Genomic DNA, 15,785 nt, shown 5'->3' with positions numbered 1-15,785 from the left:
AAATCTTTAGCTGGTGGGGCGCCTGGGTGGCGCAGTCGGTTGAGCGTCCGACTTCAGCCAGGTCACGATCTCGCGGTCCGTGAGTTCGAGCCCCGCGTCGGGCTCTGGGCTGATGGCTCGGAGCCTGGAGCCTGTTTCCGATTCTGTGTCTCCCTCTCTCACTGCCCCTCCCCCGTTCATGCTCTGTCTCTCTCTGTCCCAAAAATAAATAAAAAACGTTGAAAAAAAAAATTTAAAAAAAAATAAAAAAATAAAAAAAATAAATCTTTAGCTGGTGAAAATCAAGGACATCTATAAACAGATTTTTTTTGTGCTATCCAATTTCACATGCATTCAATTCACTAGTGTTAAGAATTGGACTGTGGCGCTTACTTCAGCAACACATATGCTAAAACTGGAACAATTACAGAGATTAGCATGTCCCCTGTATAAGGGTGACATGAAAATTCGTGAAGCGTTCCATATGAAAACAAAAAAAGAATCCACTGTGATTACATGATGTTACATCTTGACCTGTGCTTTAATCCTGACTGAGCATGTCTTGATTGTATGAATTATTGATTAATTCAGGTGTTATTATTATTTAAAAATGCAACTCATTACTTAGATTTTTCCCAATCACTTATGACTTGCCGATCAGTTTCAAAGCACAGAGGACTCTTACTTCCACTGGATTACAAGTGCACAGTAAAATATAAAAGGTAAGTCTAAAAAGAAAAGTCTAAAAGATAAAAACTGTTTTCTTACTCAAGAACAAGAAGTGAAGAAACTGATGGATGTTGTTTGTGGACAGTGGATGGTCTATCCAGATGACCTGCAAAGAAAGAAATATTTCTAGATCAAAAATAGTCCTTCTAGCAACACAAGGGAAGTCAATTATTATGTAACTGCACATTTAAAATACAGAGACCCTTTTTCAACCACCAAGACTTTCCAGGTTAGAACTGACTTTTCCATACAGTGTTATGATTCTTATAACAATGCTTTGGGGTGGAGAAAGTAGGATTGCTCCTCACTCAAGAAGGTTCTTAAACTGCTTCTAGCTTCCACATAAAGTCGAATTTCCTTCCTCCTAATTCCAGCCCTCTTCAATCACCATGGCAGCCTGCTTGACCAAAGGGACTGAGCTTTCTGATGCTATCTCGTCCAGTGACCCTGATATGACCTCTAGAGGTGATATTAAGATTTGTTTCTATGCAAACTCTCCTTCGTGTACAATTAAGAAAAAAAAAATTACATGTAATTCTTAACTTGGTTCATAGATAATGAAGTGTTGATGCTCAAGAATTTCTTCTAACTGGTGTTATGGACTTGCTTCGTGTTAAGCAAGCAGTATTCCCACCTTCTCTGAGGGACACACAATCCTTGCACCATTTGGGCAGTACCAACACTGCAGCCAAACAGTATGTTCCCAAAATAGAAATCTGTTTCTGATGTTTGGCAAACACTCCACAGCCTTTATGAGGCTTGAAGGCATCTGGATATCTGGATATATAAGTTTGGATCCAAAAAGACATCATTTTCCCAGAATCATGTAGAATGCTCTCTTATGCATGTTCTTCTCAGATTCCTCCTCCATGAGCCCCAAGGAGTTCACTGTCCACTACTCTCTCAGGGCACTGGCCACTTTCTAGGGAGCCTAATTGCTATTTGAGCTCTTGTTGGTCCCCCTCCAACACTGGAGTATGAGCACAAGGCTAGAATCTGGTCTCACTCCTCCCTGTCCCCAGCATCTGGCACAGAGTAGAAGTGCTAAAAGCATGCATTGAAGGAACCATGAGCCACACCACTGTTTACATCTTCTGAGTGCCAGGAAGTACTTGCCACTACCCAGACACACGCTCTTCATTGCCTGACACCCACCCTTTGCTCAATGACAGTCTCCCTTCCTGGAATGCCCTTCCCTGTGTCTTTACTGATTGAAGCCGCATCTATCTTTCAAAGACACATTCCCCAAAGCACCTTCTCCAAGAGTGATTTTCTGATCCTCTCTCCAGTACCCCTGATGGCACCTGCCCTAGTTGGCACTGTATCAAAGTCATGTGTTGCCAGTCTCTCCCCTCCATGGGGGAACAGGATTAGTTCCTCTCAACAACTCATGGCTGTCTGAACCTAGCCTGTAAAACTGTGAATAATAAATCACATTCAGCTGGGTGAGGATTGTGGCAAGAGCTTGCTCTTTCTCCAGAGACCCTAGAGTTCAAGAAAAGAATGACTAAGGATATAGAAAAATATGTAGGAAAGAAAGTAGGAGAGATGACTTCATATGTGGAGCCCTCTCTTTACATAAAAGTATATTTTAAGTGAACCATTGAAAGAGGTCTTAGTGAATCCTTTAATTAAGAATCTGATAGGTGGGGCGCCTAGGTGGCTCAGTCAGTTGAGAGTCTAACTCTTGATTTCAGTTCAAATCATGATCTCAGGGTCATGGGATAGAACCCCGTGGCAGGCTCCACACTCGTGGAAACTGCTTGGGATCTGCTTGGGATTCTCTCTCTCTCTCTCTCTCTCTCTCTCTCTCTCTAATAAAAATAAGATAAAACAGCCAACTGGTGAAAGAAAACAAAGAATATGATACTGGAACACTTCATAGCAGAACTTTCTAAACTGGAATATTAACATACATAAAATTACAGAAATACCAAATTTGAGACAAGAACATGAAAGTATTACTTACAGATTATATTGGAATATTTTAGGCCATTCTTAGTCCATATTTGGTAAGGTCCATTCTACTTGACTACATAGGAAGCTACCAAGGGAGCACGAATTGTGTTTTCAGGAATCTGAGTCCTACACTTCTAGTTTCTGGGCAAATCAGGGTGTCTACAGTGATTTCCAGTGCTTCCATTTATTTGCTCAGTTGTTCAGGTCCCAAATAGTTACCCACTATGGGCAAGGCACTGTGCCAGTTAGTGTCACTGATACTGCTGCTGTTGCTGTTATCAGCCCTTAAAGCTAAAAGAACTACAGAAAATCACAATTATTACTATTTCAAAGAAGAGCTACATAACTGTCAAAAAGAATTCTCTAAAAATTAAGTAGTTGGAATGTTGAAGAATCAAACGGGAACATCAATGTGGTCAGACAGGCTGGGTTGTCTACCTGAAGACAATAACATTTTTATTTAATTTGTAAGATAGCTGGACACTACTGCAAATTTCTGAGAAAGTGACTACCAAGATCAAACCAACTCTAAGTGAGATGATGCAGGGGACTCAAGCAGGCAGACTGAGGAAAGGCTGGAGTTTAGAAGGCAGTTGTGGAAGGAAGAGAAGAAAGTTGCAAAAGGGTGGATTTCAGACATGCTTTAGCAGAGGCAGACTAATAAGAGAAGGGACAAAGGGTAAGCTAAGAGGAAGATGTGATACTATCTATCATAATGGGCCTGGGGGCAGTGCAGGTTGGAGTGGTTGAAGGTCACAAGGTCAGAGTTGTCTTTTACTAAAGGGAAACTGGGTTAGAGAAGAGTCTAGAGAGAAAATTCACCAGGTTCTCTTGCAGGTTTAGGCATCAATGAAACATGCAAGAAAACCCACCTCTTTTTGACAAGAATGATCAATTTGACCACACAGACATGAGAGATATTTGGACAGATGACTTAGAGATCTCTTCCAGCTTGGGAGAGTCCACAATTCTACAAGACATGTCCGGAGAGAGTATTTAAAATCTGACTAATCATTGGAGTGCCCTAAGGAAGTGATTTAAGGAGAAGATAAAATCTCAAAAATATTCAACTAGAAAGATGGAGGGAGTAAGCAGCAGCTTCTTTACTCCAGACAAAAACAAGGAAGGCCAGGATCAGAAAAGGAATGAAGAGAACTAGAAACAAGAGATAAAGACGTAATATATTTTGCATAACGTCAAAGAACAACAATTTCAGCACTGCCAAACTCTATGCCACTTTAATCTGTTCCACTTGAGGAATAATTTGTTCTTTGTCAATATCTTAATCATAAGAAGTTTTTGCCAGTGGTCAATTTATTAGCAATGGCATTTACAAAACCATTTCAATTAGCTTTTTTTCCTAGGAGCACCTAACCTGGGAGATCTCCCACCCAGCCCTGCACAAAGCCTATCTGCCCAGAAAGGCTTAGCTGGCCTCTGTCACGGTGGGGGGGGGGGGGGGGGCTTTGGACAAAGAAAATGGATTTGCATAAAGGTGGTTAGCTGAGCACAGCCCCTATGTGAGGCTATACAGTGTTGAAAAGGCCATTCTCCAACCTGGCAGTGTAATCCTAATGGAGAGCTTTTGTTCCAGAGGCTGTGGTAGGCTGCTTTATTCAGCTGACAATCCACAGTAAAAGAATGAATGAACCACCTCCTTTTGGTAAAGCCAAGGCAGCTGGCAGCCCACAAGCCCCACAGCTTACCGAATAAGAGGCAGGACAATTGTTAGCCCCAGACCCAAAAGGTGCTCTGTAACGGAGTGCCCACTGCTAGTGCTCCTGGCTGCATGCTGGGTGTTCACCACTCAAGACAAAGTTCCCCAGGCCACCTTCACATCAGAAAGGAGCTATGGGATCCGAAAGCGCCAGCAAAGTCCTTCCCTTACAATCCTTCCAAAAGACACCCAAAACCTTTCGTCACATGTAGCCCCTTCGCTAGCTTTGTAGAACACTATAATCATTTCCCATTAGAATGCTGAGAAAGAGCCAGCCTTCTTGTTCCTTCTGAGATTTCCTTTTTAAAAAGAAATTCAGTTTATTTCTCTTATTTTTAAGAGTGTTAAATTTACAAAATGGAACAGAGAAACTATGCAAACACAATTCTACCACCCCGGGACAAATATTGTCACTTTGTATGATTTCTTCCCAATCTTTTTTATGTAACTGTGAGAACTCTGTAAATACAGTTTGTTCCCAAGGCAAGTCTAACTGATCCCTATTTTCCAACTAAGGAACAAGCCCTTTAGAAGTTAGATGGTTTCTCCTAACTTATTTTAACCCCCTTATCTTAAGGTATTTCCCAACCTAACCTCCAGTTCTCCTCAACCTTATTCCACTCTTCCATAGACCTTAGACTGCCTTATCAAAAAAGTAGGGAAGTTGTCTCCAAGAATCTGTTGAACAATTTTTTAAGGGGGCCATTTCCATGAATGAAAACCCACATGCAACAAAAATAATTTAAGATCAATATATGAATTATGTGCCAATATCACATGAATGATCAAATATATATTTATATAAATATATAAAGTATATATAATATACATATGTAAATATGTATATTATACACACACACACACACCATTTTGGTAAAAAGTTTCCCAATTTGTTAGCCACACGGTTCTCAAATTAGAAGAGGGGCCAAAGAAACCCTCCATTTCCCGAATGAAAGATTGCAGACCTACTCACTTAAATGATATCCCTAATTGTTCCTGACTCTTGGCTTCACCAATGCCAAAGGCCCCTCCTGCCCACCCCACTCCCAGCCCCCACTCCCGCCCAGTTCCTTTTCTTAATGCTGATGGTTAAGACACAGCCACATTAAAGTGAGGCTCTGCAAATGCCCTTACTGAAAACTACAAAAGCCTATCTGTTTGATATACTTCAAATGCTTTCTGGGATCACATATGTTGGAACTTCCTACCAAAGGTTCCAACTTGTTTGTTATGGAATATAGAGAAAGATGAAACAGCTTTCACTGAATTTCCAGATTTTTCACATTGATTGACTTTGTTTGTGAATTTCACCTCAAAGTGTAATCGGTTAGTGCAAACCTGCTTGTTACTTTAAAGCTTTCTCATTTCCTGAGAACAAACTGAGGGCTGTGGCGGGGTGGGAGGGAGGGGAGGTTGGGTGATGGGTATTGAAGAGGGCATCTTTTGGGATGAGCACTGGGTGTTGTATGGAAACCAATTTGACAATAAATTTCATATATTTTAAATAAATAAATAAATAAATAAATAAATAAATAAATAAATAAGCAAGCTTTCTCATTTCTAAGCACTGTGTGGTCCACACCATACAGCACAGCTCACACCTAGGTTTCTTGAGATCAATGCAAATGGAGCTCATACTAGAAAAGGCAAACAGTAAGCAGCCTTTATGAAGTCTTATCTGCAGAGTACCCATGAATGTTTCAAAGTAGGTTTGACACATCCTGAGGAGGACAGTGAAGCTTCCACAACTTTTCACCTATATTAAGGGAGTGAGTAAAATAAATTGGCTACCTATTTGACTGCAGAATTAATTGCTTAATTTTATAAAACAGGAGGAATTTATGATTCCTCCAGAAATTACATTTTTTCCCTTGTACAGGTGCAGCTCTGGGTAAGAGAAGGACTCTGTTAAGAAGTTCTGTCATCGCCTGGGATGGGCTTTCAGCCTGAGAATCACTCTCTGCCCTGATATTCAGAGTCAAGCAACTAACCTCAAAATAGGAGAGAATACATAGGATCAAAACAGGAGTTCATTCCATTATGAAGAACAAGGAGAAATTTATTACCGTACTATTTTATTTACCTATGGAGATACACCATACATGAAAACCTTTCTCAGAACTGCTTAAAAATATATTTTCCTGATATAAATAACAACATTCACAAGGTAAGGACCCAAAAGAGAACCATTTAGTAGTAAAATAACCAACCAACATGAGAAAACCCAAGTGTTCCTCCCTGCAAACACCACCATCTATAATGGTCTCACCCGTCACCCAAGGTCCCCTGTCACAGCAAACCACACTTCAAGCCACTGAGCTATATAAATAAAGAGCTATCTGCATTTTAATCCATTACAAATGTAATGACCTCAGCCGACCAAGCCAGAGCCATGGATGATTCACTGGCCTGCTTGCTCACACTGTTTTCCCAGTATCAAGTAATGAGAACTCCAGGGCTCCTCATCTGCCATTTTAAATTAGAAAGGGAAAAAAACATACTTCTCTGAGGGGTTAGTCACTATATAAAAAATTGATCCTCTTATTTCTTTAAAAAAATAAGTCAAAAAATAATAATTCAAAATTCCCTTAATTAGTATAATTAACATTATTCTTGCTTTAAGATTCCTTCTTCATGTGTGGGGTCAGAGAAAATAGTAATCTACTGACTACTACACCCCCCAGAGGAACAGCAGGGACCATACAGACCTTGCCCTGTCCTTTTTTTCCTCGTTTCTTTCTCCTGGCCTTGCCAGATTTACAGCTATCTATTCTTTTATCTTTCACGTTTTGTTTCCACCTGGGAAAGAGCAAAATTCCTTGAAATCTTAAAAATACTAGCTTCTAGTTTGCTCAAAACCTCTGAGTCACTTGGTGCGTTAACTGTGCTTCTCACGTGCAACGGTATTTACACATTCATGTTTTAGAATTTGATATAAAGAATTGATTTAAGAATTGATCACATCTCATGGCCACTTTTTTTCTTTTGGATATTTCTATTTTCAAACCCCTATCACATGGCTTCATGGTAGCTTTACTTTCAGAGTTATAAATGGTGCCACTATTTACAAGCAAAATTTGACTTTATAGAATGAAGGTAGTAAGTGTCGGTCACAAAGTAAAATTTGGGACCACTGATAAAATAATTCATTGAGTTTCTCTAGCAATACACTTAGTTCATCTGGTTGGTTATTAAATAAAAATTCTGTTTCCTTAATTCATAGGAGACTTAAAAGCTACAGCAGCCTCCACCCCTAATGCAATGCAGAACATGCTATTCTTCCTTTTATTGATAGAAAAATTATTCAAAACTGCCAGAGTTCCCTTCCCTCTCACACCCAATTTGGCTATATTTGTCAAAGAAAGAACAGTTTCATAAACATCAATTTAAACACAAGAAAACTATTTTAACACATGTTGTTCTGCCAACCATAAAAGCTTCTCCTCAACCTGAATTGTTCACTTTGTTTAATTTGTTCCTGTTTATTTACTTTGGGGGGTCCTATTTACTTATTGCTGTAGGGGCATTTGTTTATATTTATCTAGGCTTCAGTTATACATACTACAGCTTTTTAGATTCATACAGGGGGTTCAGCTTTTACATTGGCATTACTCCATCTTAAACGATGGATTTTCTGGAGTAGCTGAGAGTTCTATGCTCAGTCTGGATGGGCTCAGATATGAGTCCTAATGCAAACGCCTTATCTTTTAAACATAAAACCAAATGATACCTCAAGTGGATCCTTTAAAAATCCACTATTGCAACATGGCCTTCAAACTTGGAAAAGTCTGCAGTGTCACAGTTCACCAGCTGCTCAGCCTACTAAAGCCAGGTAAATCTCTTGCTTTCCTTCTCCCCTCAATTGTGCTAACGTGCCTTGGACAGCCTCTGGCTTTGTTACTCGCTCGCTTTCCTCACAAATCTGTTTCTGAGGTTTAGGCTGATACTGGGAACTTTCTAGAATTTTCCAAAGAAGAGTCAAAGAGTGCCTCCTGCAGTGCTACCTGCGATGGTATCCCTATGGAGGCCTCAAAACACCAGCAAACCACCTGTGCACCCAACCATCCTCCCAACCAGGCATCCCTCCCAGGGTGTTCTAGAAGACATCTTTCTGAACTCGCGGTGATGAGAAAATGACAGCGAGCCCGCAGTGATGAGAAAAGGGCAGCGAGCCTGCGGTGATAAGAAAATGGCAGCAAGCCCGCGGTGATAAGAAAATGGCAGCGCGCCACCCAAGGCCTGTTACCTCACAGAAGCCCTCACCAGCCTGCGTTCACCTTCTTCCCTCTCAGAGGCGTCCAATTTGAGGAGCCAGTGCCTGGGGCCCAGGGGCGCTGAGGAGCTGGCAGGGGCCAGATGAGAGCCTGGAAGCTCCTCCTTGGCCTCCAGTCCTCACGGAAAGCCGTGAGGGTTGGTCAACGAAGAGCAGCCTCAGATTCCTCAGATGATGAAACACCTAAACCGGCTATGCTCCCAGGGTACCTAGCGCGGAAAAAGGGGCAAGGTGCATTTCCGCCTTGACCTAAGCTATTGGGGTTGCGTAGAACGCCTCCGGAACTGGGATGCAGGAAGCTCCTTCCGCTCGGCTCCTGGCTTCCGACCACCAAGGTTCCGCTTCAGCATAGGGCACTGGCCGGGCAGCACCTGCTGAGGTCTGTGGAGCCCAGAGATGGGGTCTTTTGGGTCCAATCTGGGCTCCATAGTGGAGCTAAAGAAGCTCCGATCTCCTGCTAATCAAAAGGGCCCTTATAGCCTGAGGGGGACCAAAATTTCATCCATGGTTGAGGAGCAAGTTGAGTATCAAGCTGAGCATGAAGTCCCGCCGGGTCAATGCCACTCAACAGGGGCAGCTTCAGTGGTGCTTGGAACCCCAGAGGTGAAAGGGAGGACAACTGTAGGCTGTTCTCCTTGACTTGTCATTTTTTTTTTTTTAATTTTTTTTCAACGTTTTTTATTTATTTTTGGGACAGAGAGAGACAGAGCATGAATGGGGGAGGGGCAGAGAGAAGGGGAGACACAGAATCGGAAACAGGCTCCAGGCTCCGAGCCATCAGCCCAGAGCCTGACGCGGGGCTCGAACTCACGGGCCGCGAGATCGTGACCTGGCTGAAGTCGGACGCTCAACCGACTGCGCCACCCAGGCGCCCCGGCTTGTCATCTTTTTAAGCATGACAGTGATCCCAACTGCAAGACAGCTTTCTTTCATACTTCCCAGTCTGCCCTCCTGGCCAGCCTTTCCCACAGAGACATCCACCAGGGCTTTGCAGGGTTGCCCTGCGCCATGCAATTGGACTTCTCAAGTCTGTTTTAAAGATTCTCAGAGAAGGCAATTCCACCACTTCCCTCAGCCACTCATCACAGAATTGAGAAAGGAGTAGATTTAACATGACATGTTGTTTTCTCAAGCTGGCCAATTTTATGACAAGTTAAAAAGACCTTCAATGAGTTGAAAAATTAAAAACCAACTTTAGTTCTAATCCAGCATACAGTATGGGATGAACAAAGTAAATATTAATGTCATATCATTAATATTAAACATTTTTCATAATAGTGACAAACTTTGTCCCTCAAAACAAGAAGGACATGCCACAGAAAGGGCTCCAGAACTTTCCCTCTCCAATGCAACGTTTTGGATTTCTAAACTGACTACTCAATCATTGCATAAAATATATGTATATGTATGATGTAAAAATATATCAAAACAGCATGTTGTACACTTCAAATATGTCTTTTTTAAATTTGTCAATCATATCTCAATAAATGGGGGCAGTGCATCACTATGAGGGGAGTCTTTGGATATATTCTTTCCCCATTATAAAATTAAAGTTAAAATTCTAGTACCCCTGAAACTAACATAGCATCGTGTGTCCACTATACTTCCATTAAAAAAAAAAAAAAGTTAAAATCCTAAACTTTTACGGAGTTTAGAAAGAAGCTCCTAAACTCATTTTCAAGAGGGACTCATTTTAAAACATCATGAGTCTTCCCAAAGTGCATTTTAAATAAACCATTTGGATTTGTAGCTACAGTACAGCCTTCAGGCACCACAAACTCTAATTATGAAGCTTAAAAGCTTCACCTTGGCATGACATCTGAAATAACCAGGAAATGGTAAAACAGAAAGTTGTTTAGTAAGGTAGGTATTTACATAACACTTCCTTAAATCCTAAAGCACAATGTTGCATTGGGGCAGAAGAGCCAGGTCCCATCTTCCGACTGTCATGTTCTTCTCATCCTAAAACAAATCAATTCTTTTAGTGCCAGATTACATGCAAGGGGGTAAGGACAGCATGTAGGTATGTATTACTTGTCATTGGTAGAGCATATCATCAGCATTAATTAACTTTGATTATACAATTAGTATTGAGTTGTCAAAGACAACATTCAAAACAGAGGGATTATTAAAAGCATTCATCCTAATAATGATCAACCAATCTTCCTCAGAAACAAACCAGGACTCGCCCCCAAAAGCAGAAAGATTAGCAGCAGCAGAGCAAAGCAGGAAGAGTTTGGGCTTAAGTATAAATCATGGCTAGTCTTGGAGAATGTAATTAACTTCTCTCAAGCCACCGTGTCCTCTCACCAATGGGACCAGTAATAAATAGTACCTGCTCATATAGGAGGGAGGATTTGATGGGATGATGCATGCAACTTGCCCGGCACAGAGCCAGGCAAGAAGAAGGCCGTGGCCAGTGGGGCTATAATTACCATCAGGAAGAACAATAAAATACTCACCAAAGGCGGGCAGGGCTTCCAGATGTCCATCCCTTCGGAACACAGCATGCAGGATTTGGGAGACTTCTACCTGAGCTTCTTCTGGTTTTGCTTTACCTCTGGTTTTTCTCACAGGGGACCTGCCAGTATCAGAGACTAGGCATTCCTCTGCAAAGAAAGGACGGCCATGAGTAGTCTCTACAGCAAGCCCCCAAAATTCCATGGAAATTTCCAAAGGAATTTCTTGGATGACAAAAACAAAACAAAACAAAAAAACAAATGATGTAAGGTTTTATCTCTATGTGGGCTTCAAACTGCTGGTTGTTTGCTTCATACTCAAAGATAAGTTATCCCATTTTTACATCTCTTGAGGGAAAAGAGAACACACTCGCACAAAATCGACATCAAGCCACTCCTGGCTTATAAGAACACCCACACCTTTGTTCATCCCCAGTTCAGTCAGATACCATTTTGCAAAAATGTAATATTTCACTACATCTGAAATACATGGATCAATGTGTGATTTCAGTTTCCATTAAAAGTCCCCCATTTTTCCTGGTATGATACTAATATATTGTGGTATACTTTAATGAGGTATGATCTGTTTTACTTGTGGGAAAATTCAATGATAAATACATGAAGGGAATTTAAGTAGTGCTATTTTAATCCATCTTGAATTAAAAAAAATAAAAACAATCAGTGAGGGGCACCTGGGTGGCTCAGTCAGTTAAGCGACTGACTCTTGATCTCAGCTCAGGTCTTGATCTGAGTGTTGTGAGTTCAAGCCTCACATTGGTCTCTGTGCTGGACATGAAGCCTACTTAAAAAAAAAAAACAAAAACAATCAGTGAATTCTGCAAGGTTCCACCCTTTTAGTCCACATCCCCATCAGTCCTCGCCTGCACTCCTCACTCGAGTCCTTCCTACTCTCAGTCTTGTCCCCTCCAAACTGTTCTCCACCCAGCAGCCAACATGATCTCTAAAAAAGTTCATGCCACACCATTCCCGCAGTGGGAATGCTGTCTGCTCCATGCCACAAGCAATTATTGGCTGTTGAGGAAAACCTGCTCCCATTCTCAAGGCCTCTAATACCCACCCTGATCGTAATGGCTGCTCTTCTCTCCTCACTGCACAACAATTAGAACCTTGCTATAGCTTTTACTAAAAATTTTAATGTAACAAACTGTGGAAGAGACATGGTCTGGCATTGAAACCCAGAAAAAAAGATACATTTTTTTTCTGGGAGATAATTAACTAAAAAGAAAAACCAATTGTTAAAATACGTTCCCAGAGGGCCTAAATGCCTATTCCTTTATGCTTCTATTCTCAACTTAGCAGGAGTAAGTTTGGAACACTGAAACTACCTATGCTCTCCAACCTACAGACTGTGAGCGAACCCCTAAGGGTCTCTCACAAGGATGGGAGTAGGGTAGCAATATGGAACTTGCTGAGGGTTTTGCCTTAGTGATGCTGGCATAGCCAAGTGCATCCTTATTGATGGTTTGGTCCAAGCCCCTCATTTTCTAATGAAGGACAATGAAGCCCAGTGGCTTCCTTGGGAAGGAATCCTTCCTTTGGGAAGGATTGTCTAGAATCTTAGAGCAAGAGATCAGTTGTGCCCAGGCAAGAAAGCCTGGCTGTACCCACTGTATCATGCCCACATGTATTTTGCACCCACAAAAAGTCCTATGTCTGGTAAAGATGTCTTCTTACTTCCTAGTACAGGGACGGTATTTTTCATATGAGAAATGTGTTTCCTGCTTTCAGGGGGACAGAGGAGTGTGTGAGTGTCTTTGCACCAGTTGCTTCACAAGTAGCTCCAATTCAAAATAATCAGTATACCGTGGTAGTACATTTTGGGCAGCCTGCCCTTGGCCCCCACAGCACAGAACCTTAAGTTGCTTTTATACTAGAAAACATCTTTACCCAAAGACTATGAGCAAGACATGGTTTTGTTCTCTGGCCATTTTTTTCCCAGCATTTGTATAATTATCTGTAGCTTCAGTTGCTATGGAAAGCAAACACTACTTGCCATGACAACAGTAATAACTTAAGATACGCAGCTTGTCTCAGACTATGAAGCTTCAAAAACACTGAAATGTGTAGGACTTTAATATCCTTCCTTTAAAAAAATCAATCAAATGACCTTCCCAGAAAAGCCACCTGAGTGTTCACTTTCTCTATGATATCTGTCATGAAAAGCCAGCATACCTCAACAAGGAATGCCCAAGGGCTGAAATCAAAGGATATTTTAGTAAAAATTGATTTTAAAAACACGTTCCTAAGAATCAAAGAACAAATAAATGAAGATTTACTGTGTACCTCTTCTGCACCAGAAGTGTGTAGATTCTTTTACATACATTTCATCTGATTGTGATTGTACCTCATTTTACAGAAGAGACAAACAGACCCAGAAAAGTGAAATAACTAGTCCAGAGAGACAGAACCAGGATTCAAACTCGGGGTGAGCTGGCTCCACCCAGCCCACCATACATTGTTTATTCAAGCAGTCTAGTCACCTGATTATTTTGATCAACCCAAAACTGAAGGTTCAGAATGAATTTGGGTTAAAAAATATAGAAAACAAATAGTCCTTTTTTTTTTTTTTTTCAAAATCAATCCAATCACTGGCCTTCTTCTCAGTATACCCTAGGAATAGCTACAGTCCCCTGTCATCTGGCTCCCTCTGCCTCAGGTCAGACGAGAAATGATGAGGGTAGGCAGTACGTTGGGAATTCTTGCTGAAACTCACTAATATGGCTATCAAAATGACAGATAATAAGTAGTGTTGAGGATGTGAAGGAATTGGAACCCTCATACACTGCTGGTGAGAAGGCAGAGTAGTACAGCCACATTGGAAAACAGTCTGGCAGTTCCTTAAAGGTTAAACATAGAGTTACCACAGGACTCAGCAATTTCACTCCTAGGTATGTCCCCAGAAGAATTGAAAATATATGTCCACATCAAAAATTATACAGGAATGCTTATATAGCATTCTTCATAATAGCCAAAAAGTGGAAATAACCCAACTGTCAATTAAATGGTGGCTGGATGAACAAAATATAGTCTATCCATACAGTGGAATATTATTCAGCCATAAAAATGAGTGGAGTATCGACTGATGATACAGTAAGGATGAAGCTTGAAAACATTTTGCTAAATGCAATAATCTGGTCACTAAGAGACATATGTTGTATGATTCCACCTATATGAGTACCTAGAGTTGTCAGATTCATAGAGACAGAAAGTATAATAGAATGCCAGGAGCTAGAGGAAAGAGGAAATGGAAAGTCATCATCTAGGGGTGCCTGGGTGGCTCAGTTGGTTAGACGTCGACTTCAGCTCAGGTCATGATTTCACTGTTGCTGAGTTTGAGCCCTTCATCGGGCTCTGTGCTGACAGCTCAGAGCCTGGGGCATGTTTCAGATTCTCTGTCTCTCTCTCTCTGCCCTTCCCCACCCCCCCCCTCAAAAATAAATAAACATTAAAAAAAATTTAAAAAGAAAGTCATCCTCTATGGGGACAGAATTTCAGTTTTGCAAGATGAAAAGAATTCTGGAGATTTGTTGCACAGCAATGTGAATGTACTTAATATTATTGAACTGTATACTTTAAAATGGTTAAGATAGAAAGTTTTATGTTACATGTGTTTAACCATAATAAAAAAGATTCCATTTAGAACGAAATATCCAGAATAGGCAAATCCAGAGAGACAGAAAGCAGATTAGTGGTTCCAGGAGGTGGGGGGAGGGAGGATGGGGGAAATGCCTACTAAAGGGGATAGGGTTTCTTTTGGGGGGGGGGTGATGAAATGTTCTGGAATTACATAATTCCAGGTTGTGTGATGTTTGTACAATCTTGTGAATACACTGATAAACCATTGACTTGTACTCTTCTAAAGGGCAAATTTTTGAGATATGTAAATTATATATCAATTAAAAATTTGATGTAAGAAAAGAAGAATCTAGGTGTGAGAGCTGGTGTCTATGTCAGAAATGAAAGGGAGAGGAAGGAGAGGAAATTGATAATTATGAGAAACCATGCAAAGGCAATGTACCCACCTGCTTGGCCACAAACTGCTCCTTGTACCGTGGTTGCACACGATCACATGCCACAGTTAGCTCAAACCAAGGATGGGCTTCATGGCTGGAGAGCAAATATTTGAGCAAAATATGTGTACATCCTTATGATTATTTTAAACGTGACAGAAAAATCACTATAAAACACAGTTGATAACTAGCCATAATGGCTAACTGGTCAGTGGCTAACTAGAGGATATAAGAAATAATTACATTATGAATAAATGTTAATACTGTATTTGAATACAACCTGGAGGTAATTATATATTCCAACCCCATGTCTTTTGAGTAAATTGCACCTCATTTTCACTACTGATATTGGATAATAGAAATCTCTGTGGATAGTTAACAGGATACTAGGGTAAATTAACAATAAGCATCATTTAATTAAGCTATTTGAGAAGTCTGCTGCCTATTGGATTCGTTACAAGTACATCAAAGTTTTCGATTCACAGCAATTTATGGCATAAGTTCCTGGCTGTCTCATGGAACAAGGAATTGCCACAAACTTTTTAGAATGAAGAAAAGTGGGCTCCTGGGTGGTTCACTTTGTTGAGCATCCAACTCTTGATTTCAGCTCAGGTCATGATCTTATGGTTTGTGAGTTC

At 40.9% G+C, this 15,785-nt stretch overlaps 1 protein-coding gene and 1 non-coding gene across 4 annotated transcripts in view; one reads left to right on the top strand and one right to left on the bottom strand.

Moving 5' to 3' along the window:
* The window catches only part of PASD1 (PAS domain containing repressor 1), a 114,401-nt gene that overhangs the window by 94,644 nt on the left and 3,972 nt on the right, over nt 1-15,785 (bottom strand). For 2 of the 3 annotated variants that reach the window (XM_019435784.2, XM_019435786.2), the window contains exons 2-4: nt 15,160-15,244; nt 11,120-11,266; nt 748-814 (exon numbers count right to left, since the gene is read on the bottom strand). The gene's annotated coding sequence lies outside the window, so the exon portion shown is untranslated. Of the gene's footprint in view, nt 1-747; nt 815-8,630; nt 9,020-11,119; nt 11,267-15,159; nt 15,245-15,785 lie in introns of those variants that run through there. The other variant, XM_019435785.2, reaches the window with a different exon arrangement.
* LOC128773978 (U6 spliceosomal RNA) lies at nt 365-469 on the top strand. Its single transcript, XR_008418466.1, has one exon. It is a non-coding gene; the product is annotated as a U6 spliceosomal RNA (small nuclear RNA).

This window comes from Panthera pardus, unplaced genomic scaffold, assembly GCF_024362965.1.
Source record: "Panthera pardus isolate Hobbes unplaced genomic scaffold, ASM2436296v1 HiC_scaffold_27, whole genome shotgun sequence".
NCBI lineage: Eukaryota > Metazoa > Chordata > Mammalia > Carnivora > Felidae > Panthera > Panthera pardus.
Note: the sequence above shows the minus strand (reverse complement) of the source record. Positions and strands in the feature narration are given on the sequence as shown.